This window comes from Ambystoma mexicanum, chromosome 1p (genome assembly GCF_040938575.1).
Source record: "Ambystoma mexicanum isolate Mex_15411 chromosome 1p, UKY_AmexF1_1, whole genome shotgun sequence".
Lineage (NCBI taxonomy): Eukaryota > Metazoa > Chordata > Amphibia > Caudata > Ambystomatidae > Ambystoma > Ambystoma mexicanum.
The window spans coordinates 514,420,677-514,445,132 of NC_090921.1; positions in this window are offsets into that span (position 1 = coordinate 514,420,677).

A 24,456-nucleotide genomic window follows, 5' to 3' on the forward strand; every position below is an offset into this window, starting at 1 on the left:
ACTCTGCTTCCCTGCTCTTCCATCTGTTTCCACAACGCTCGTCTTGGAACTCCCTTGCTCTGTCACATATAAATATTCCAATGATGCAACCAGGTTATCAGCTGTTTTTTGAAACCGGAAAAGGAGATCTCTTGTTTGATGTTGATTGGGAGGGTGTTCCAATGTTTAAGGGGCTAGGACGTGAAAGCTGCTACCCCCTGCTCTGGTATTGTTGTAGCAGGGTGTCACCAGATTTTGACTGTCATTTGATCTAAGTGTTCTGATGTTTCTTTTTTCTGAATAGCATTGTTAAGATAGATTAGGGTTTTTCTGGCAACACATTTATGTGTTATCCGGAGAGTTTTAAATACAATTCTAGCTTTTATAGGTAGCCAATGAGCATCCTTCCTGATCTTGGATATGTGATCACACTTTTTTATCCTTAGTGCTGCCCTTAGAGCTTTATTTTGCAAAAGTTGAAGTTTGCTGAGGTTAGTTTTGGAATTTCCTAGTAGCAGCGAGTTGCAATAGTCCAACTTAGGTAATACCAGGGCTCTAGCCAAGGTGAGGCAGTTAGTAGGGGTCATGAATTGTCGACTCAGTGTGATAAGTTTGGATGTGTAAGCCGTAGATGAAGAGAGCGTGCTGATATGTTTAGTCATGGTGAGGTTGGCATATAAGTATATGCCTAGTGTTTTAACTTGCTTGAGAACAGGGATCAGAGTGCCGTCAATGTTAATGGATGTGTATCTGAGTGCAGGGCCGCTATTTTAGTAGGTGATCCCACAATGAGAACTTCTCTCTTCTCATCATTGAGACAGAGGCTATTCAGCGCCATCCAGTTTTGGATGATGGAATATATTTTGTTGATGTTAAGGGTGTCCTGGTCATAGTTCCCTGTGATAGGTATGAGAATTTGAGTGTCATCTGTAAAGTTAGTGTAGATGACACCCATATCGTCTAGAGCAGAGAAGAGGAGCTTAGTGTATGCATTGTAGAGTGTAGGGGAGAGACATGAGCCCTGGGGTACTCCTATGGGTACTGGTATAGGATACGCAGCTTACTTGCCTATGGCTACTCTAGATGTACGATCGGCAAAAAAGGATTTCACCCAAATGGTGGCATCATTAGAGATGATCCTTCCCTCAAAAGACTCTTCTCCTCACCAGCGCCACTCTATTCATGTTCCAAACCTGTCCACCCTCACTGCTCCCTTCAAAACATCCTCTACTTGGACTGGATCAGAATACAATCCATCTCCTTTCTTCCTCACTAGACCACGCTGAATCCCTACACAATCACCTTTCTGTACACTCACTGCCTTGTAGCCTTGCCTTTCATTCTCCAGCTTCTTTCCTTCTATCCACACCCTTTCGCAACTCCTCCACCACACTGTTTCTCTCGCACTGCACAATCAAGAATGAGTAACTCTGCTATTTCCTTTCGGCCCCTCATCATTTCAAAGGGACTAATCCCTGTGGCGGCATGGGGAGCCATTCATAGAGCATATAATCTCTCTCTCAGGGTCACCCTCCTGTCAATTCCACAGACATTAGCCATCCTTATAGCTTTCATTATACTTATATTCACCCTCCACCATTCCAATACATTCAGGGTGATATAGTGCAGTTCTCCTGTGCTTCGAAGTACATCTTTTTAAGTACTCTTCAAAATATCCACCCACAAACTGGCTCCCATTATCTGTAAGCAGACTACTTGGAAATACCTCCCTCTCAAATATCTCCTGCAAAAACTCAACCACAGTGTCGCCACACATCTCCCTCACTATCTTATATTCAGTCCACCTCAATAACAAGTCTACAACCACCACAACGAATTTCCTGTGTCCATTTCCCATGTCTACTGGACCCAATACATTCATGGCAATATCACTCCACACCTTTGTGGGAACATCCACATTAAACATTGGTTGGGCATGTGCAGATTCTCCCATTCCAGCCCTTCCACATTCTACACATTAACACAGACTTCTTTCGATTAATCGAACAAAACCGGGCCACTAATATTCTCCTCTCAGGACTGCCATAGTCTTCAACACAGTAATGAGTCCCTCATCAGTAATCATAATATGTTATTCACATATAGCCTTTAGAGCGACAACACATCCCTACCGATGCAACAGTCTTCCTAAACAATTTAGCTTGTCCTTAACCTCCTAAAAGTACCTCTCCTCCTTAGACAACTTTCTCTTTTCTGGCCATACCAACTCCATATAGCCCATCACATGCATTATAGTTTCATCAACCCTAATGGCCGCTTTCCACTCCTCCTTCCCTACAATTCCCTCCTGCGTAACGAAGACCATTTCCATAGGCTCTTCCACATTAATCTCCTCCTTTTGCACACCCAATCTCAACTGGTGGTCAGCAATACACTTCCATAGTAAATGTATGTCCCTGCAACCTTGCTAAGGCAACACATGGAGACCACACTCAAACAGTAATATAAATTGTTACAGTGATATTCAACATAACAGTAACCATAATAAGACTTAGCACAGGTGCAAATTGAAAAAAAAGGTATTCCCTAATTAACTAAATTGAAATCAATTTGAGGTGATATGTCCAAATGAACTCCATCCAGAGCTCAATCGCACACTGGATCGTGGTGGGGTCAAAAGAATTGACAACCATAAATCTTTAGATAAGAATATATATTGATGCTGAAGGGAACATCGTCTTTAAAAAATACACGATAACATGTGACAATATAGAAGTATATGTCATATTAAATTCCTTTGTGATTTCAGTAGCAATAAAGTGCACACAAGCTTCAATATGAGTGTATTTTTACAAAGAGGCAACTATCAAATGAAATTGTAAAACAATGAAGCTGTCCCCCATCACTGATTGAACACCTAAACAAGGACTCAAACAATTAACCCAACACGTTTTGGGATCAAGTCCCATCTTTAGGGGTGCATCTTTATTTGGTTCCTACAATTTAATCAAAATATATTGACAGCACTGAACTAGTTTAAACACCATTCATTTTAACCCACTTTCAAGAAATGAACGATCGAGATACATATGAAGACACTGCCCTCATTGCACAATCTGTGGAACCCCACATCTTAAACGATTTATAGAAGCCTAAGCAATAACCCCAGTTTGCATGATGTTAAAGCAGAAAAATAAGAATAAAGTGACACTACTAATCCGATTCCAATATTCCATTATTAATGGATATGTGAGTATCTAAAAAGTGGATACTGTCATGCTCCTGATGCCATGTAAATGTAATTCTGTTGTGTCGCTGGTTAAGTTAATTAAGGAATGTGTGAAAATCGGAAGGAGAACCCCTCCAAATGCCAAAAATATCATCTATATACCATGTATAAAATAAGAGGTTGGACTGTGATCTCTGATCATGTAAGATATATTGTGATTCAAACTGATACATACATGTCGCTAAATTGGAAAAAAATGTTAGTAAGCACCAGTTTCAAACGTGTCAGCAGAAACGTTTTGTCGGCTACCTCATGGTCTTATTTTAAAAGAAACCACTCCATGGCAGAAAGTCCTTGCTCATGCATTATACAAGTGGAAAGACTCACTACATCCCCTGTAAATAAGGTAACTTCTGACAGGTCAAATGTCAAATTCTGCAGCTTGTGAAAAAAGTCATTGGTGTCCTTTATATATGTGGAAGTCTGCGCTAAGAGAGGATGTACAATGCGATCAATGTATTGTTCCGATTGTTCAAGTACTGAATCCGAGGCACTTGCATCCACTGTAATCACAGATTTTCTAATAGCCTCAAACTACTTAAGCATTTTCACTAAATCAATACCTTACTTTATTGTATTCAATTCTAATTCACATAAATCATTGCAAATGAATCCCTCTTTTTCACTCTGTCGGAAATATTTTGAACAAACCTTTGGTAAAATTCAATCATCCCCAAAAAGGATCATAATTCATTTTTACACTTTGGCACATCTATTCTCTTAATTTCATCCACCATCTCGCTCTTAGGCTTCACACCAAACACAGAGACCTCAGACCTCATTACGGGTTTGCAGGTAACCTGCCAGTAGCCGGTTACCAGGATATTACGGGTTCCGGCAACAACAGTAAGTTCACATTCCAAGGAGTCCATAGGAAATAGGACTCCATGGAATGGGCTTGCCCCTATCACTGGCACCGGTAGTAGCGATGCTGTTGATAGGGGTAATTCTTTGCCGGTAGGGGCCAAAACTTCAATCAGTTTAGGCCTGCTGTTAGTTCAATGCCCCTACCGGCAAAGTCAGAGTGAGCCAGTCTGGAAAAAATGTGGGAGCTAGTAGTACTGGCATTATTCCCAGACCAGCTTACTCCTAATCATGTTGAAAATACTCCACAGTATCTTTCCTGAAAACATACTTTTCTTCCGATAATGTAATTCCCCTCTTTTTCAATATTTAGAGTATTTGATCCAAAACTTTGTCGTGCTGTTCCACCATCTCCCCACACACCAACATGGGCTTCATTATGAGTTTGGCGGTCCGGAAATAAGGGTTGCCGATAGCAATGTACGGCACCCTTTCCGGACCGACAAACTAAGAGTCTGCTGGTAGGGGCACAGAACTCCTGGCAGGCCTGACCTGCCGGGAGTTTAGGCCCCTTTCCAGCAGTGTTTTCACTGAAACACCGGCACCGTTAGCAATGGTGCTGGTGCTTCAATGACCCCATTCCCATGGAGTCGTTTGGGACTCGACGGGAAAGGGGATTTACCATTTCCGCCGCCTGCCATAATATCCCAGTGGCACTGGGAAGTCAGGCGGCAGAAGCAGTGTTTAACAGGGTTGTCAGTAACCCACCTCCTACCAGCGAGTTTTACCAGCTACCCCGTAATGAGGCCCATTCTCTTGAAAACAGTACACAACCCTTATACCTTTAAATAACTTATTCATTACCAGGAAAACTGATGAGGCAGACACTAAGCCAAACATCATTCTGCGGAATTGAAAAATCCCTTGATGTGTTATAAATGTCGCTAACATTCTCGATGCCTCCTCAAGTTCAATTTGATTATATGCGGAAGCCATATCCAATTTGGAGAGCGTCCTACCACCTCTCAGCATCGTTACCATTTCTGTCATATTTGCTGAAGGGTGCCTATCCACCATGACACACTTATTCACCTTGTGTTGATCTACACACAGTTGAAGTTCACTTGAAGGTTTCTTTACCACAACTAGGGTAGATATCCACTTAACTATTACTCCCTCACTACATACCTTTTCAAGTTCCATTCTTACCTTCTCTCCAAGAACCAAAAGGACAGAGTGAAACGTGTTTGCCACCGGCAACCCACCTTCCTTAGGAAATCCGATGTTTCATGCTTTTAGCCTTACCGTTATCATACTTCTCGCAAACATTTCCACCAACATGTAGTACTTGTTCAGTGTTGGGATCAAGTCCGATTCGCAGCTTCTTTTGCTCGTGCCACCCCAATAGGGTTGTGCCGTTCTTTATCACATAGACTTTCCCTTTGGCACATCTACCCTTAAATTCCAAATTCCCTCTGAAGTATCCCAACAGTTCAATCTTGTCTAAATTATAGTTCCATGGACATATATCAGGCTCCGACTTGCTCCTACACCTTTATTAGACACCTTTATTAGACATGAGTGCAATTATTGCTCCTGAATCGGCCATCATGGACATTCTCATCCCATTCATCAAAATAGATGAATACAGGATTTCACACTCCTCTTCATTCTGCCCTTGCACAGTATTCACAGTAATCACATCAACATGGCTCTCATACTCTTCCTCGGAAGAGCATTGCCCATCCTCTGAAACATATAGGACTTTCTTTGACCCTAACTGAATGTTTTTGCAACAGTTGGGGAAATGGCCTGATTTCTTGCACTTCGTGCAATTGACTTTTTGTCCCGGGAACATATGATATCCAGCAAAGTGTGGACTACTCATAGAGCAAAAGCATAAATGTTCTTCTCCCTTCTGTCCCTTAGGACGATTTACTCTGCCATCATTGCCAGTCTTGTAAAGTTGTGGGTTCACTTTCTGTTTCCTTCTGGGCCTCTCCTCTGAAGAAACGTTCACTACCAAAGGATTGGACTCCTTATTTGCAGCTTTAACCAATTTGACCACAAATGCCATAGAATGTTCCACACATTTAACTATTGTGGTCCCTTTGTCCAGCGTAGAGTCATCTTTAAGCTAAAGTTCCTCGCTCGTCCTATTATTGTTACAGTGGATCATAAATTGGTCCCAAATTTGTTCGTCGAAGGCATTACCAAACTTGCACGTTAGGTCTAGATGGCATAAGGCTGTAATGTATTCTGAAACTGATACTCCACTCTCTTGCAACGGCACACCAAAGTTGTATCGTTCAGAAATTGTGCATGTTTTGTTGTTAAAGTGGGCATCCAGCTTACGTAGTGCCACATCCAATTTGTGGGACACATCAGCCTCCCTTCCCCAATACAGCTCCTGCAGGGTTTAAAAAATGCACTGACCCTCATATCTGAGAAAATGCATCAATAATGACACTTTCCTATCTGTGCCAAACGTGTTCCCACAAGCATCTCTCAAATAATGAAGAAATTCCTTCTTCCACTTGCTCAATTTCTTTTTTGCAGGGCCTGGGGATGCTATAACTATGGAGGACCAGGTACGCCATGCACAGTCACCAGAAGTTTATAGTATCACTCAAGTGAACTTCAAAATATCCAAAAGTTAATTAGCCTTATTTCTCTCTTACAGTTTTCTCTCTTTACGGATAATTAATATAATAATGCCCCACTTCCACATCAAACACTGTCTTTTACCTCATGTCGTCTCATGTGGCTATCAGAATGTCTGCTGCACTTTACCCTCTTCCAGTGCGACGCAGAACCAAATTCTCTCTGCTTCCTCTCTCTCAGAAAACAAATGCTATGGTGATTTGCTGGTCACCAATTGTCAAAAGTTATAGGGAAAAATGGAGTACGTTACATTAAGTAGGGTCCCTTTCCCCAACTGGGACTGGCCCGTTTCGCTTTGGAAAGTCAAAAGAGGGTCAGCCTTACCACTGCACATGGACAAGGCTGCCAACGCGTCTCCAAGCACTGTTGTGTCCTTGAAGTACCACGACTGCGTTGGTGTCCCTACTCTCGATGCCCCTCTTTACACCAGCACCGTGGTGAGGCAGCGCTCTCACAGCAGCAGGGTCCACAGGGGGTTGGCACTCCAGACAGTGAAAGCTTGTCACCAATATTATAGAGCACACTGAGCACATACGGGTTTAGGTAAGTGTATTTATTGCAAATACAAGTACAGTCGTAACTACCCTCAGGCTCTGCCTCCCTGCTTTTCCATCCGTTTCCACAACGCTCATCCCGGAGCTCCCTTGCTCTCTCACATATAAGCATTCCAAGGAGATGCATCATGACAAAAAATGATATACAGATTCTCACTTTGTACAAAATAAACACTACAAAATCACCTAAAATGGATCTGTATCATATGCTACCACCTAGCACCGATCACCTACGATTAAGAAATATCCCCAACATGTTTCGTTCCCCCTTTCTTGAATTAATCAGGGAACTGCATCGGGGAAAAGACCATTGTAGGAGTTATTCTACTGTGGCCGAGATTGCTCTCAACATTGTCTCCTTCTGTCAATTCTTTAACATCTATATTGTGCAATATCGTAACCGAATGTGCTAAGTATCTGTTCAACTCTTGATACGGAGAGTGCTCTGACTTGCAATTTAATTCACGCTTTTCTTCACCACTCTCGTCTTAAACGTCACTTAATATAGGGGACACATATTTCACGGTAAATTCTGTCTTCACCGGGCACCTATAGCTATTGCTCATATCTGGAAAAATATAGACATATGGTATGAGATTATTTGGAACTCACTTAACTTGTCTCTGTTATCAGAAAAATGGGATGCATTATCCATCAGTGGGACTCATTCTTTGCGTGTGCTATAAAGATTTGACCATCATAGTCTGGTAAGTGAATTGCACATACCCCTTCTCCATGTGCACTTTGCCTAACTCTTACAACAAACTATAATTCTACACTTACCTGCACGCACGCATATCGCACTCAGAGCGCAGCTGCCCTCGGTGTCGGCATCCAATCGAGAACGCAAGTGGCGCAGAAGTGGAAGCAGTTTGGCTGACATGGCAGAGAGCCTGTGCATCTACAGGCGAACAAAAGGACTGCAATTATCAAAGCGGATTGTTCTTTGTTTTTTTATCACTTTCCCTGCAACTATTCTGGTGTGGGAGCAGCACTTGGCTTGTTAACTCACTGCCTCTAGCAGGAATATAATCACCTGGCGTGCGTTAAAGCGCACACAAACGCAAGTGGGATAAAAGTGGAAGCAGTTTGGCAGTTCGTCCAGCGGCATACGTACAAAGAGGCAGGTACGGAAGGGTGGGGGACTTTGCCATTTACCATATTAATTTCATCACATTTACTCCCAGATTTCGCAGTGTAGAACATGAGCTCAATTAATTTAGTCATTGCGTAGCCATGACAAACATTCTGACCAAACAATAGCAGAGCAGATGTTTGAAATGGCTAGCAACGTACTCCTCCCGATTTCACCAAAGGGAAAAGGAGGAACAAATATTGTTACATCTCGCAAGGGGGACGTGACTGATACTGGTACAGCTTTGAGTATCCCGTGCCCATTCTGTACCCTGAGGGCTAACTTCACAGACTCTGACAAAGAAATGGCGGAACTATTGGTAGAAGGAAATGGACCAGAATTGCCATTAACGTACACCGAGAGTGAAGGCGAAGAGCTGGACACTGCTTCTTCTGCTACTACTTATGTTTCTAGGCCAGGACCAAGACAACAAAGCCGGGTTCATACTTCGCCGTTGCCAATGACTTCAAGCAACAGCCCTAATGCAGAGAAGGCACTTTGTGCTCTCATCTTTTGTATCTTTACACAAAAGCATTAAAACTGAAGTGCAAACTCACACAATTCTGCTTGAGGCAATTCGGACAAAACTAGAACTTACAGGTCCAGGAGCAGAATTGAAGTCCCATTTTATTAATAAGTCACAGTAACAGTATCTTTGGATATCTGACCTCTCACAGGCATACAGATGCTGCAAACAACGGCGGATTCTCCAAGACAGCAGAGCGCAGCTTTGCAAAATTCACAAACCATATCACACAATCTGAATGACTGTCGAAATGCACCATTTGCGTCTGACGAAACAATATTGGAGACCGTTCATACACATAAAAAGGCAAAGCAGAAATGAAAGAATGTGGAAAAGTACATAACTAAAAAAAAGAAAAATTGCAAATCCAAGTCGAACAACAACAGATCCTCTACGAAATTTCTTCAAAACTCGACTATTCAGGATGCCTTTCCTAAGTCCGAACTTAGACTCTCTCAAACTTGAGAAGGACCACCTCAAGTTTCGGAAGCAACACAAGACCTTTCTTTTCGCTTCTGCTTTCTCTCTCTCTCCCCTGCTGATGTCCTTGTCTGCTGCACTAACTGGTTGCCTTGCCTCCCTCTGAACCTTATGGGGACCAGGCTCCTTCATGACCAGTAGCCCCATGCACTGCCTCCGGGCCTACCGCACACTAGGGACTGCATCTACAGCCCTACAGTCCCAAACTCCTGCACTTACTTAGATCTGACCACCACAGCGGCACTTACTTGAGCTTTGCTTTGCACTCTCCTTTTCCCTCCCCCTGGCACTTCTCCTTTCCCTTCCCCTTGCACTTGCATGATCTGAATGACATAATGCTTAGCAAGATCACTTGTTTTGTTCCCCTTTGTCTTCCCCTTCCCTTTCTTGTCGCACCTAGAAACACTTTTGTACAGGTGCGTTATAAATGACTTATCATATCATATCACATTTCATATCAAACCGGCTTCTAGCAAAGAAAAACATCACGATTTCTGAGTCTCCAAGCAAATGTATAAAGAAGCTTACAGTTTTGTCTGAGTCGGTAACAAGAATTGCAGCTGCAATTCAATGTGATGGAAACCTGGGCATTTAGGCGGCACCTTTAAACAGCGGGCAAGGTGCCCTTTCCCTGAAATTATGCGCATCAGTCCAAACAGACAATGTGATATTTGCCCCAGTTAATACCCTTAGAACTCAAGGCTCAGAGCACGATTCGTACTCCTCGATTTCATCTCATCGAGTAGAAGACGGAAATGTACGCCTGTGGGCAGATCCCCAATCAATGAACTTGGAGCTCCTGTTCTGAAAACCTGTGTATCTGTACAGACGGATTCTCTAATACTGGCTCCAGTCAACACATTCCCCACCTCAGGCCCTTCGCATTTCTCAACTGGGACTGCTATGCGCCAAGGTGACGATGGATGTTTGTATATGCTGCAGGTTCAACATTTGGCACCTGTGCTGCCCAGGATGCTTATCGGCCACAGAAATCCAAGTAATGAAGTCAACTTAGTTAACCAAAACGGAGCTGCCAAACTTCTTTACAACAGACTGAAACAAATGAGGGCTACACGCCATTAGTAGAATCCATGGCGTCTAAACGTTGTGCCCTTAGAGCAGCGCCAATGAGTGGGCACAATAGTTCAGCGCAGCAAACCAAAACAAATATTTTCAGTGTACTAAGAGGTACCAGTGGGAGCAGTGAAAATAATTTGAGAAACCGAGGGCTAGTCTGGTCAAAGGGGCGGCCAATTTGGGTGAGAAGCAACCTTGCGTAGCCTCCAGATTGAAAGTATTTTTTGAGATAATGAATGTCTGGTCCTAAACAGATCCACCATTCTAACTGTGTTCTCATACTTGCAAATTCTATAAGCAATCTATACTAAAGACATTGCATGAGTTGAATTTTGCCATCCGGCTCAAATTGATATTGTAATTATTCACGTACTATGGCCATTAATAGGGAAGAACACTATTTGAGACGTTTGGGCTTCAAGGTATCAGAGTGCACAGCACTTATTGTGGTTCCTGGGTAAAAGTAACCATAACAAGGAAAAGAAATCATGATCACCCTTCCAAACAATTCTACTAATGAAAGGGTGATTAACTTTTCAGTACCCATTACCCCAGGAGGAGGGGGTGAAAGTGATTGGTCCTGGCTTTCAGGAGCACTTAAGATTGAAAGGAAGTAAATAGTGTGACCAAAATCCCTCTGGTGATAAACAAAGCACTAGGACTACTACCATGGAAATCTAGCGGCCATTCTGCTCTTTTTAAACATTCGAAACTTATTGCTATTTCAAGACAGAACAAAATGATATGTCTACAAGACCATTGGCTGACTCGTAGTACTAATGTTGACGGCTACTTAATGTGCTTTCAGGCAGCACAAAAGGGGAGTGTAGGGCGCCCTAAAGGTGGCCTAATGCCTTTAATGAAAATTGGATGTGGCATTAAGGAAGTGAAGGTTTCTAACTCTTTAACTGGTATTTTAATAGTGCAATTTAACTTGGTGATGCCCGGGGAATCAATTTGTATCCTTTTGATCAACATTTATGGCATGAGGGAGTCGAGGCAGTCGACAAGCTCTTGACAAAAATGTGATTCTGCATCGTGGGTTGGCTAAGTGGGGGAAACCTGGTCACATAATTGTTGTGGTTGACCTGAACTCCGGTTGCTTGACTTCTCCAATGGGGTACACAGAAGAACTCTTGCAATGGAGATAAGTGGCTTACATGCTTACTTTCTTTGGGGCTGGACAAAGTAAATGGATCAGTGAGTGGTGACATCACGGAAAACCATACTTGGAATCAGGGGAGCTGAAATCTACCCTCGACTATATTTTAATGGACAAGTATTTGCTTTCTAAATTTACAGAACTACGTATGGAATCCAGTCCTTGGAGTGACCACGTATGTTGCATTGTTCCCTGTCCATCCCGATGAAAGAACAGGGTAACGTTTTTCCAACAGAAGAGTTTGCTAACTTGTAGGGTCACAGAATTGTGTGGAACCAGGGGGCTGTTAAAAGATCCAATGAAATAAGTAATTATGTATTAGACACTACTGATTTCCACCATAAAATTGCCCTTTTCTCTGTTGATAATTTTGCACAAGTTTTAAATGAGAATTTTCGTATTGCGCTGGGATAGAGAGGTGGGGCGCGGGAATATGGTCCATAAGAAGACTCGAAATTCCCACATGTATTCGACCAGTTAATTGCTGACAATGAGAGAAAGATGAGAATAGACATTAGAACAACAAAAAATCCAGCTTTTTTTTCAGAGAATTAAAGAAAGAGAGGAAGTGGCCAAGATCACATCGAGATATAAAAACTGGGTGAAGAGACAAAAGGCTAGATTCCAACAGCAGGACGCAGAACGGATGCTTGATTGTTTGACATCTAAGAATGCGTTGTGGTTTTGGTCTCTTGTTTATTATATGAATCATCTTCCGATGGGGAAACAGATAAACGCAGTATCCAAGTCGAAATGGGCAAACCAATTTGGAATGCTATACTCTAAGGATAGATTGGTAACACTTCGGCACAATCTTACTGAAAAAAGAAAACAATGATGAGAAGCTGATCGATTTCTCCTATGAGGCTGTTTTAGAATGTATTCGAAGGACGAGTCAATCAAGAGCCCCTGGTCCATACAAACTTTTAAACAAGCTATTTAAGGACAATCCCTCGGGGTGGGCCTCAATACTGTCCCTCTTATTTCAGGACATAGAAATAAGGGGCCACTTTCCAGCTTACTGTAGTATTGCATTCATAACACCAATATGTAAGCAAGGACCTCGATCAGAACCTAAAAATAATCACCCCCTATTTCGATTCTAGATGTGGACAGTAAAATCAATGCAGCAATCTTTTTAAGGCATCTGGAAACTTGAGCACCAAAGGCGGGCTGTTTGAGAATATGGCAAACAGGGCTCCTGAAGCCACGCGAAACAACCTTAAATGGATACCTGCCTAGATATTGCCAAGAATTGGTCAAGATTGGCAAATATAAGTCTATTAACTTGGCTACAGTTGACCTTAATGTGGCTTTCAACCTAATCAGTCGATACCTAGTATGGTCAGAATTACATAAATGGGGGATACCAGTTAGCCTATTGAAGCTCATCATCCAGTTGTACAATTCTACAGTGAGCAAAGTAAGATTAAATAACACTGGACTAATGTCCAAGATTCCGGTTGAGAATGGATTGAGGCAGGGTTTTTTTTTAGCACCATGCTTATTTAATCTATATGTCTCAGACGCAGGGGAATCATTAGAAAGCGTCAACTTGGCGACACCTAAAATAGGGCATTTAAGGCTCACTTGCCTTGCCTATGCTGATGACATTTTACTGTTGGACTCTACTAAGGTTGGCGTGCAGCGATTACGAAATGCTTTTGAAAATTATGTAAAAATGAACTCCCTGAAAATGAATGTCAGTAAACTACACGGAAGGCGGTAAGGGTTAACGGTCACCGTTAATGGCAACGGTGACCGTTAACCCTTACCGCCGTACTACGAGGTCCCTTTGCGGGTTGGTGCTCTAACGCCTGCTTTTTGCAGGCGTTAAAAACCAACCCGCTAAGGGACCTCGGAGCTAATTACGGCACCGCAAAATTGCGGTGCCGTAATTAGCGCCTTCCCCATTCCCATAGAGCCCTATGGGGCAGAAATGGGAATGGGGAAGGGCAATGGCGGAAGGGGGATTTACCGCCCCACCGACCTTGGAATGGGGCGGTAAATCCCCTTTCCGCCAAGGCGGTGCCGGTAATTTACCGGCATGGTCCAGGGTGCTAATGGCACCCTGGATCACCGCCTTCCGTGTAATGAGGCCCTAAGATTATAACTTTTGGTGCTAAGGGGTCAGTAGAACGAGGAACCTGTTCTCTTGAAGGTAAACTTTTGATGAAAGTTACAAATTATAAGTATTTGGGTGTTTATATTTCCGGCGTTTAGCGAAGAGACCCCTTGATCTCAGAGAGGATTTTTATCAAAAGGAAATATTGCAAATTCTCTTTGCGTCCCCTTATCAAATAGAAATTTACCTGGAATGGACTCTACAAATATTACAAAGGATGGAGATCTGGATATGGAGAAAGGTCCTAGGTATTACTAATGCTGAGCCGATATCTACAATTTTATTTGACCTAGGACTGAACAGTATTACTTCCATAATTGGATGGAAAATGCTGTTAATGTTGAACAGGCTGTTGGCACCTTGTCCTGATTCATTATATGCAGAGTAACAAATAATCTTGGTGACAGTGAAGGATAAAATGATGTCAGCATTTGGGTTACATTACGATTCCCTATTAACAGAAATTGGTTCCTCAAGACTTGATCTGGTAAGTGCACCTAACAAAGTTCAGAAAGTTAACCAACTATTTGATTGGTGCATGATAGTTTAAAGGTTCCATAGACAAAATAGCATTCAAACATCTGGCTCATGAACACAAAAGCTTGGGAACCCTTGCCTTGGAATCTGTTCCTGTGACCCAGCACCCGCGGGTCTTCACAACATTTTGTTGGAACCAACGATGAACAACAGAAGTTATGAGATTTACATAGGAACTCTGATGTCAAAACAACCAATTGCAGAATTTGTTGCACAGAGGGCACTTTACAAACAATGCAACATCTGGTCTTACACTCAACATTTTTAAGTTCCAAATGCACACTTCACTTTGGTAAATTTATTGGTAAAAGGTGGTCTGATTTTAGTGATGGGTTTTGCAAAAGGTGTTTCTGTGGCACTGAAACTTTGTGATAACGCGTTCTGTGTTTTGTGATCGGACAGATTGGTAGACATTATTATCTTTTTTTTAATGTATGTTATGGATTAACAGTTTTTCTTAACCCTTCTTAATCCTTTTTTTTTGCTATGTGGTTTTATTATGTGATGAATGTCAATTTTACTGTCTTTTTTAACCAATAAACATTTATAAACAATGTTTTTTAAATATTAGGTCTGTGCTGTAACAACATAACAATTGGCATCTAGTCAGATTACCATCAACAAATATATGCTGCACATTTACCATGGAATTTGTCGTTGCTGTTTGTGTGTATGGCTCGGTCGCGCTTGTCTTCTTGCAGGTTCCTCATGTTGTATGTCCGTGCTGTCTCTGTGGTGTGATTAGTCTATGTCGGCAGCATAGGTGGGGTACTGATGTATAGTTAATGTCCTAGGGTCCTTTACTCTCAAATTAGGTACAATAATTACGTCTTTGTGAATAAAGCATTTGCTCATCATTCCAACTTTCCAGTCAAACTAGGACTAATGTCCATACACTACTCTGACATCGTACTTGTCTCCATATCGATAACTAAATTGCCCATTGTTAGTTAATTATTTCGCTCCTCAGTTACACTTCATAATAAATTCAGGTCGGGTCTCAATCTATTTTTCTGATTACTTATTACATCTATCGTTCTGTAGTCATTTTCTAACCACATTCTGTCCCCCAATCCGGAGGCTCTAGGAAACCAAATACTAAAGTTACAAATCCTGTGATTAAACTAAACTGTACCTGCACTCTTTTTCGCTGTATCAAGTCTTACAGAAAGTTCTGTTAATGACTGTATTTCAGACAAATCATAGTTTAATTCTGTACCACTCCATGCATTCGATCAGTCCTTTAGTTTCACTTTTGGTCAAGAAAATAAAATCCTGTTCCTTTTGGAACAATTTCTCCTTATTAGTTGTAAAATCTTTTCCTTTCATAATTTTGTATAGCACAGTCCATCTTAGTTTGTCATACACATTTTGTTTTGTTCTTAATACAACTTTTGTGCTCTGTGATTCTTATTTTGTCCTTTCTTTGTTTTTCCTACAATAAGAGACCAAACAGACACCAAATGAAGTATATCACCATCTCTGAGTTGCAATTTGTGAAGAGTTTCTGATGCCGTGCTGTGGCGATGCCTGATTCTAGTTCAGTGCCCTGTGTAGTTTGATCATAGCATTTATACTGTCTGCATGATGCATGTCCTACAATGTTTTCGATGCCATGTAGTTCTGTTATGCTAGTCTGCATTTCTTAAGTCTTATATCGTTTGTCATGAGATGATCCAGAGTTAATTCTAACAGAGTCTTACTCACTTCTAGTATTTTAAATTTTTGTCATGATCTTCCTGTTATCATTAGACAAGTGAAAAACGTACTTAAAAACACAAGCATGTCTGAATACTTTTTTCTATTTTCAAATTCCAGAAGCACGACTCTATCGTTATTTTTGGCTCTCTTCAAAGACTTTTCGGGTAACCTTGTTTTAACAATTTGTACTTGAGATATTTTCTTCTTCTACTAAGTCCTGTTTCTTTGAACTGTTCTGTTTTAGCCTTCAAAATTGGCCAAATGGAGGATTTGTCCATGTATGTTTGGGATGAAAACCTGTATAGATTAAGAGGGAATAACTATCAGTAGATTTATGAAACAGTTTAATTGCTAAGGTTTTTGAAGTCTCCTTCAGATAAATCGTCACATCAAGAAAATGTATTTCTTGATTGCTGTAAATAGCCATAAATTGTAAGTATCTATCTTTATGTTACGCCACATTGTGAGTGCTCTTGCTCCATGCTCATCTCTTGCTCCAGCAATGACTCAACAGAAGTGATGAATATATGCCTCTATCCTCTACCTTCCCATTGGGCTTGGTCATGGGCGAGAGATTACAAAATTACTATGGTGCACAGAGAGGCTCTATAACAGAGCAAGGTGTCTTAGTCATTGTCTGCTGCTGTTATTTTATCTATTTCTGCCAGACTCCCCCACAAAATAAGACAAGACACCCCAGTCCCAAGAGATCCTATGAAGGTGGCAGCCTTGTGGCAGGGTGTAATGGAAATGTTGAAAAAAGGAGCAATATTCAGAGTGTCCCTCTGGAAGAACAGGGAAAGGGATTATATTCAATCTTATTCCTAGTGATGAAACCTTCAAGCGAGTGCAGACCAGTCCTGGATCTGAAATATGTGAAACAAAACTTTTAGGGTGGAGACATTACAATCCAATGGAGCCCCGCTACAGATCATGGAATATATGGTGTCAAAAGACTTAAAAGATCTGTTTTCACATTCCAATCTTAAGTCAACACCAGAGATTCTTGAATTCCAGATAGGAGGGGCATGTTTTTCAATACAAGGTGCTTCCATTTTGTCTCCAGAGTTTTCAAGGTGGACTACAAAGTTTCTGGTACATTTTGCTTGGGCTTCTTCATCTCTCCATCAGCAGGGGTGAGGGTCTAGCCTTATATCGATCATTTCCTATTCATGGTCATCAAATTCACAAACAAATTCCCATGCAAAAAACATGTTTCTCCTGCTGGAATCTCACAAGAGCCTAATAAATTTGAAGAAGTCCCAATTCGAACAAACTCTAGTGCTGGAGATTATTGGGGTATCGTTCAATACCGTAGACAATATGGTTTACCTCCCTCATCGCCAGGCAGTAAAGATGCAGACCCACCTAAAAGCGTGTCTACATAGGAAAACGTTGACTTCTTGATAATGACTTGAGATTCTGGGAGAGATGGCTGTGAGTGTGTGTCTACAGGCCGCTTGCCATGATTTCACCTAAATTGCCATCTCCTGTCTTCCTGGAATCTGGACTCTCTTCATTATGGCACATGTATTTTAAGGTCACTGAAGATTCAAGAGACTCTTCTGTGGTTGTTGCAGGACTCAAAAATCCAAAGGGGAAATGAGCTACAGCAATCAGTCCCTGCATTGATGGATGCCAGACCAATGGGCTGGGTGACACTCTTGGAGAAAAGATTATTTCATGGATAATGGTCTTGCGTGCAAGCCAAATACTCTGTCAATTAGAGGGCGCTTGCTGTGATATTCTGGGCACTGCCTGGTGGTATATCCTTCCTGGAGGGAAAGCCTGAGCATTTTCAAATGAAAAATAAGATAGAAAAGCACTGAGCGAATAACTAAACAGAGGTCATTGTACAAGATATTGTCAGTCTTGGCTCTGGATCTATGTCACTGGGTGAAGAGTCACCTGCTGGTTCTGAAAGTATCATATATTCCAGGGTGGGAAAATACCCAAGGGGATACCTTTTGCAGGAAATTATTGCTTAACAGGACTATTTGACAAACCCATCCATATTCAGGAAAATCTGCACCCAGGTTGGATCCCCTTGGATGAACTGAATCGCACCCAACGAGAATGATTAAACATTGCAATACTGTTCCAGGTAAAGAAACACAGGAGCACTGTCACAGATTAATTGTCTCTGAAATGGCTGAAGGGGTTACTGTATGTGTCCTCCAAATTCCCTTGAATCCCCAGTTTGTTTGTTTGTTTGTTTGTTTATTTGTTGTGCGCATCAGACCCTGAGGTAGCAGGGCGCATGAGAACAAGAAGGTTTATAGCTTAGTTACAGAAGTTACACATTTACAGCGGTTACACATTTACAGAACATGGCACCACAGGGTGATACAATAACAAGTACAGAGGATGCATAGCCAAACAATCATCATAGAGCTAGCTTTACATAGTAGCAGGTCAGTCACCATCAGGTACAGAACATGTGGTGGGTACATGGGGAAGTGCAGGTTACATAGCATTCTCAGTGAGCCATTTTATTTATTGTGTTTTGTCTGAATTTGTTGAACGTTTGGTCAGATCTAAGTTCATATGGTAGGGAGTTCCATAATTGAGCTGCCTTAACTGGGAAGCTAGATCCTCCAATGGTGGTTAGTTTGAATTTGGGCACTAAGAGGCCGTTGGGGCTAGCTGTTCTAGTGGGTCTAGTAGGGTTTTTTCTAATGAATCGTTCTATTAGGTAGCAGGGGGCTTTGTTATTTAAGCATTTATGGATGAGGGATGCAGCTTTGAGATTGATTTTTTCTTTGGTAGACAGCCATTTGTATTTCCGTCTTATTTCGGAGATATGTGCTCTTCTGGGAATGCTTAGGGACGCTCTAAGTGCATTGTTTTGGAGCACTTGTATTCTGTTGATTATTTGTTTAGTAGACCCCATTAAAGGGAGTTACAATAATCTAATTTTGATAAGATAAGGGCTCTGGCAAGGATAAGACAGCTGTCAACTGATAAGAATGGTTTCCTGGCTCGTATTAATTTAAATGTATAGGCCCGTGGATGAGGCCAGTGAATTCACCTGTTTGGTAAGGGAGAGGGTTGAGTCAAGGTAAAAACCTAAGGTTTTTACTTCTTTGGCGACCCTAATAGTGTTCCCATCGATGATGAATGCTGAGTAATTTCGGTTAAGTTTTGAGATGTGAGCTGCTGTGCCCATGATGATGAGCTCTGTTTTGTCATCGTTTAGACATAGGCCGTGGTTGGCCATCCATGCCTGCACGATGCTATAGATTCTATTCACCAAAGCCAGATCTTCTCCGTAATCCCCAGTAAGTGGTAGGAGAATCTGGGTATCGTCTGCGTAGTTGGTGTAGGTGACACCCAGATTGTCAAGATCGTCAAAGAGTGGCTTGGTGAAAATATTGTAGAGTGTTGGCGAGACACAGGATCCCTGGGGCGAGACACAGGTGATGGGTATTGGGTCTGATGCCGCTGAGGGGGAGAACACCCTCATAGTCCTGTCACTAAGGAATGACTGTATCCAGGCTATGGCCTTCCCTGAGAAGTGGGCCGCAGAGTCCAAGTGGTTGCACAGGACTCTATGGTCCACCAGGTCGAAGGCGGCTGAGAGGTCTAGTAGGAGGAGGAGGGCTAATTTAACCTCATATCTGAGTGAGTCAATCTGGGCCTTTAAGTCGATAAGGGCAGTCTCTGTGCCATGTTGAGGTCGGAAGCCAGATTGGCGGACGCCAAGGAGCTGGTTCGCCTCAAGGAAGTTCTGAATTTGGGTATGGGCTACCTTATCTAGTATTTTTAGTAAGAAAGGCACCGTGGTGATGGGCCTATAGTTTGTAGGAATGTTGGGGTCCAGTGTTTGTTTTTTCAGAAGGGGGAGTACCCAGGATTCCTTTATGTTACGTGGAATGGTGCCCGTAGTAAAGGAGGCATTGATAAGTTTGGTGATGAAGGGAGCTAGATCTCTAGCAGCGTCCTTGATCAGTTGTGCTGGGCATTGGTCTCCTTTACAATTGGAAGGTTTAAGACTCAGAATAGTTTTCTCTGCCTCGATCACTGAGACCTTGGAGAAACTGAATTGGGTAGTTGCTTTAGGTATGGGTGTGGTAGTTTTGTTCAAGGGAGTCAGGTTTTGGGCTGGTAGTGAGGCTTTCTGTAGAGCTATATTGGTTTGGAGGTTGGAAAGTTAGTGCCAACTGTATGTCTGTGCACCAGGTTTTATCTTTGATGGAGTCGTCCTGAGCTACGATAGGAGTTTCTAATTCTTTTAGCATAGAGAAAAGCTCCTTCATGCTAGAATTGGCTTGTGTAATCCTGTTATTGTCATCGTGAACATTGTGACTGAATGGAAAGGGATATCCTGGTTTCCTCTACTGTTATGCTTAGCAGCTCTGGATCAATGGGTCCCAATTACTGGCCAGTGCAGCACTGATGGTTGGTCCTTCCTGTACCAATGATACATCATCTCAGTCTCTCCGGCTGTCTTTTAAGAGGAGAGGTGCGATGGAAAAGGGGATTCAACTAGTGGTAGATCTGGACATGCAACCTTCTAGGAAGTCAGCTAGATTTAAGGTTTATTTTATGTATTTATTGATTGTATCATTGCTCAACAAGTGAATTTTCACAAAAGGAAAAAGACAAAAAAGAAAAAAAACAAATTTACAATAACCAACAATTCGGAATAAATAGCACAGAATAGCAAATAAAGTAAAAAATCCACATCACAATTAAAATGGTATGAACCCCCAACATATAACCAAAATCAATACAACGATAATACAATCAACTAGCGTTCTCATGTATCACTTTACACACCGTTAATTCATAATCACAGGCATCAACCGAATACCATCACACACCCTCAATTAGGAAATACGAATTTAAAACCTTTGACTGGCCAGCCAGTGTAATAGTTCACGTATCCTCTATTGATAATTCTCTACAATTCTCAACCATGGGACCAAAAAAATAAATGAAAGCGAGTACAACGCAACAAATTGCATTCTAAAATTAGATGACAAAGCGTCTCAATCTGATTTGGCTCTACACAATTATGACAAATTCTAGCTTGTCTCTCAACATTTTCCCTGGCACCCAGGATCTCATTGGTCAGAAAATATTTAATTGTAGTTTCGGAAACACTGTTCTCCGCTGGGCATCAGGGAATTTACCTGAGTAATTTAGAACCGAGTTTGAGGACTTCTCATTGTCTGAAATGTGTGCAATTAATGTATGTTTCTTTAATTAATGGTAGAAATGCAGTCATTTTCATGAATTTTTCTCTTCACCAATGTTGGGTTGCTTGTTATCATCTCTTTGAAGCACCAATTGATTCTAAGATCATAATATAATTATCAAACCAGTTATTAAAAGACTGAATGTTTTTTTGTGTAAAAAGGCTCTGTCACCATAGAGTATTCTCCTGTACATTCACTATTTTATAAAAAATAGAAAGACTCGTCCTAGTAGCATTGGGAGCCCCCTGTGGTAGAAAGAGCACCCTTTTCCAAAAGGCACCTCTAGAGGTAGTACTAATTCTAATATCTGTACCATATAATAAGAAAGGGACAACTTTTGCTTCATATAAATTAAGAACTAGAAACAACAAGAATTGCCCGAACTTCCTATTTACCATCATAGCCTGTGAAGCCAAAGGGCATGCTTCCCTTTTTACTACCGTGAACACCTTTTCTTCATTCATACAAGTATACAGATGTAATCCCAGGTAAGTGAAGGGAGGCACTCTTTCTAATTGTTCATATTTAAAAAGCCATTTGAAGCCAGGATATGTTTTTTCCTCCCAGACTTCAATATAAAAATCTTATTTTTAGCGATGTTCGCGAACAATTTGTTCTTATTTGCTTATTCCTCTTGCCCCTTAAGCTGACGCTGAAGCCCACAGGTGTATAGTCCAGCAGGGCTAAGTCGTCAACGTATAGTAACCAGTTGACAATATCTTTCCCTATTTTGGGGGGAACAAGCACACTTTATCTCCTCTCCCTTAGCCGAGATGAAGAGATTGAAGAGCAGGTGGGCTAAAACACACCCTTGTTTCATACTAATTTCAACTTCAGAAGACAGCAGACCCTGCTTATTTAATCTCATTCTCACCCGGGTTCTGAGTGAAGGCCCATAATTATTTTTAACAAATCCAGTGGGCTGCCCCAAGAATAAAGTTTCTGCCACAGGTACTACCGATTTAAAATGTTGAATGCCATTGAATAGTCGAACAAGGTTATGTAAATCACATATCCTTCACAATGACCTCTGTTTTCAAAACATTCAACAAGGAGCCATTTAGTGATGTTCCCGTACCCTTGACAAAACCTGTCTGGTATCAATACAGAAGTTGAGTTGTCCTCACACATATCCATGCGCCAAAGGCGCATGCATATGTATGAGGACAACTCAACTTTGAGTTATCACACAGAGTAAAGGAACTCACATCTTTGTATTTCATCACACTTATGCAACACCCTGATACCAACATTTAAAGAACTAATAGGGCGTGGAGGTCAAGAAGTTGATATCCCTAAGAAGTTCCTCAAAATTTCACTTCATTCTTGTAAATACATAGTTGCACTTGCAAATGTTAATGCATGACACTGCATGTCCTTTACCAACTGATGGCAGAACATTACATTTGGCTTCTTTCATGCAATCCTCTTAGACTGATTGACCTTCTGTGGAGAATTTCTCCTTGGGGATGGCTGTGTTTCATCTGAGGGAACAGGTAGCTTTTCAAGCATATTGTGAGCCAGTTAGTGACATTGGCCCTCATTACGACCCTGGCGGAAATCGAAAAACGATGGCGGAAATGCAATACCGCCATCGAATAGCGCTCGGTGCGATTATGACCCGTCACCGTAAAGTACGATGCCATTAGCGACACCGTAGTGAACGCCAACGCTAACTGCACCAAGTACACGCACGCGCGCCATGCCAAACCGTAATTACCACCACGGCGCAACGGTACGCGAATTCTGACCCTAGCGGACATGTACCTAACGCCATCAAGCATGGCGGAAAGTACCATTCCGCCATGGTGAGAAGTACGGCATCGCGAATCAACCGTAAACGGCCCTACTGAGTGCCTGTACACCACTCCCTGGCCACATTGCACAACTCCTCGTAGGTGCAATGAAGTCACACAATGCAACCAGTGAAATGTACAAGTCACCCATGCATGCCAACGAACAAATGAATCTAGGGGCTCCAAGTGCCTTGTGAGTGGCCATCCATATTTGCCATGGCACCATTGCCGCACTGATGCAGCACAGGCATGTGAAGGTTCAAGTACAGCAACATGAGCAGAAAAATGAGACAAACAAAAACAGGCCCCCCCATCGACTGACACCAGTGTAAGGCAACATTCAAAGCAGTATCCTGAGGGAGACTGCACCAGCCCTGTACTCCTGCCAGTAAACAAACCAACCATCAGCATAAGCATGTACCACACAAGTTGGCAGAGTGACTGAGCAGCCAGGCTCATCTCAAGAGGGGCCAATGGGAGCTGCAGGGCACAGATGGCACGAATACAGAAGCTATTCCAATGGACATGACCTCAGTCTCCCTCCAAGAAACGCACGCAAACACAGGCACCTGTGACCAGCCATATTCTGATAATCACATCATTCCACCAATCCACCTGGCTGACCGGCATCTGTTACACAAAAGCTAATCCCCCGCCCCTGAGCATGACATCATTAAAACAGTCATAATGGTAGCCCCTATCCCTGACCACACTGGGCTTCGTAGGCAAACGCGCCCAGTACAGTACCACGCAACTATACTCAGAAGCCGGAACCCAATGCAGATCTTCTCACAATACATCGCTCCACAAATAGGAATATGCTACATTACTTGCAAAGAAGAACGCTACACGGTTAATAACAGAATAGAAATTTAATGCACCACAAAATTAGGTAGGCACTAGTCCAGCTGAAAGGTCGAAATGTTGCTCCTAGCTACTAGTACTGCGTAAGGGCATGTGGCCCATTGGCGATCGTCCCATAAGATCGTAATGGTGCTCCACTGATTAACTCGAAGCAGCAGGTGTCGGGAGTAAAAGCCATCTGCAGGAGTGGCATACAGATGGCAGCGGCAAAAGGGGAGGAGATACCTGTCACCCAAATGAAATGAAAAAGAATAGTATGGCCATCAGAACTTGATTTGTATTACTCACTTCAATGATCACACTAAATCTACAGCCATATGCATGCTAGCCCACTCCAAAGGATTATTCCCACCCAAAAATCACTTGCGAATCATAACTATAAAAATCGAGGTGAAAACACTATTACAAACGAGTGTTTGTGTGCATGCGTCTGTCAAAACAGAATCCATTCGATGGGATTAGTAACGTGCATAGACACAAGTGTTTGAAGGCGCGTCGAGACAGGGAGGGTTCAACAAGGGCAGATAGACGATGGTCCCACTATGGCAGCTCTGCATTACATAGCGCAGGGGAGGTGGATAGATTCCAAAAAGCCCTG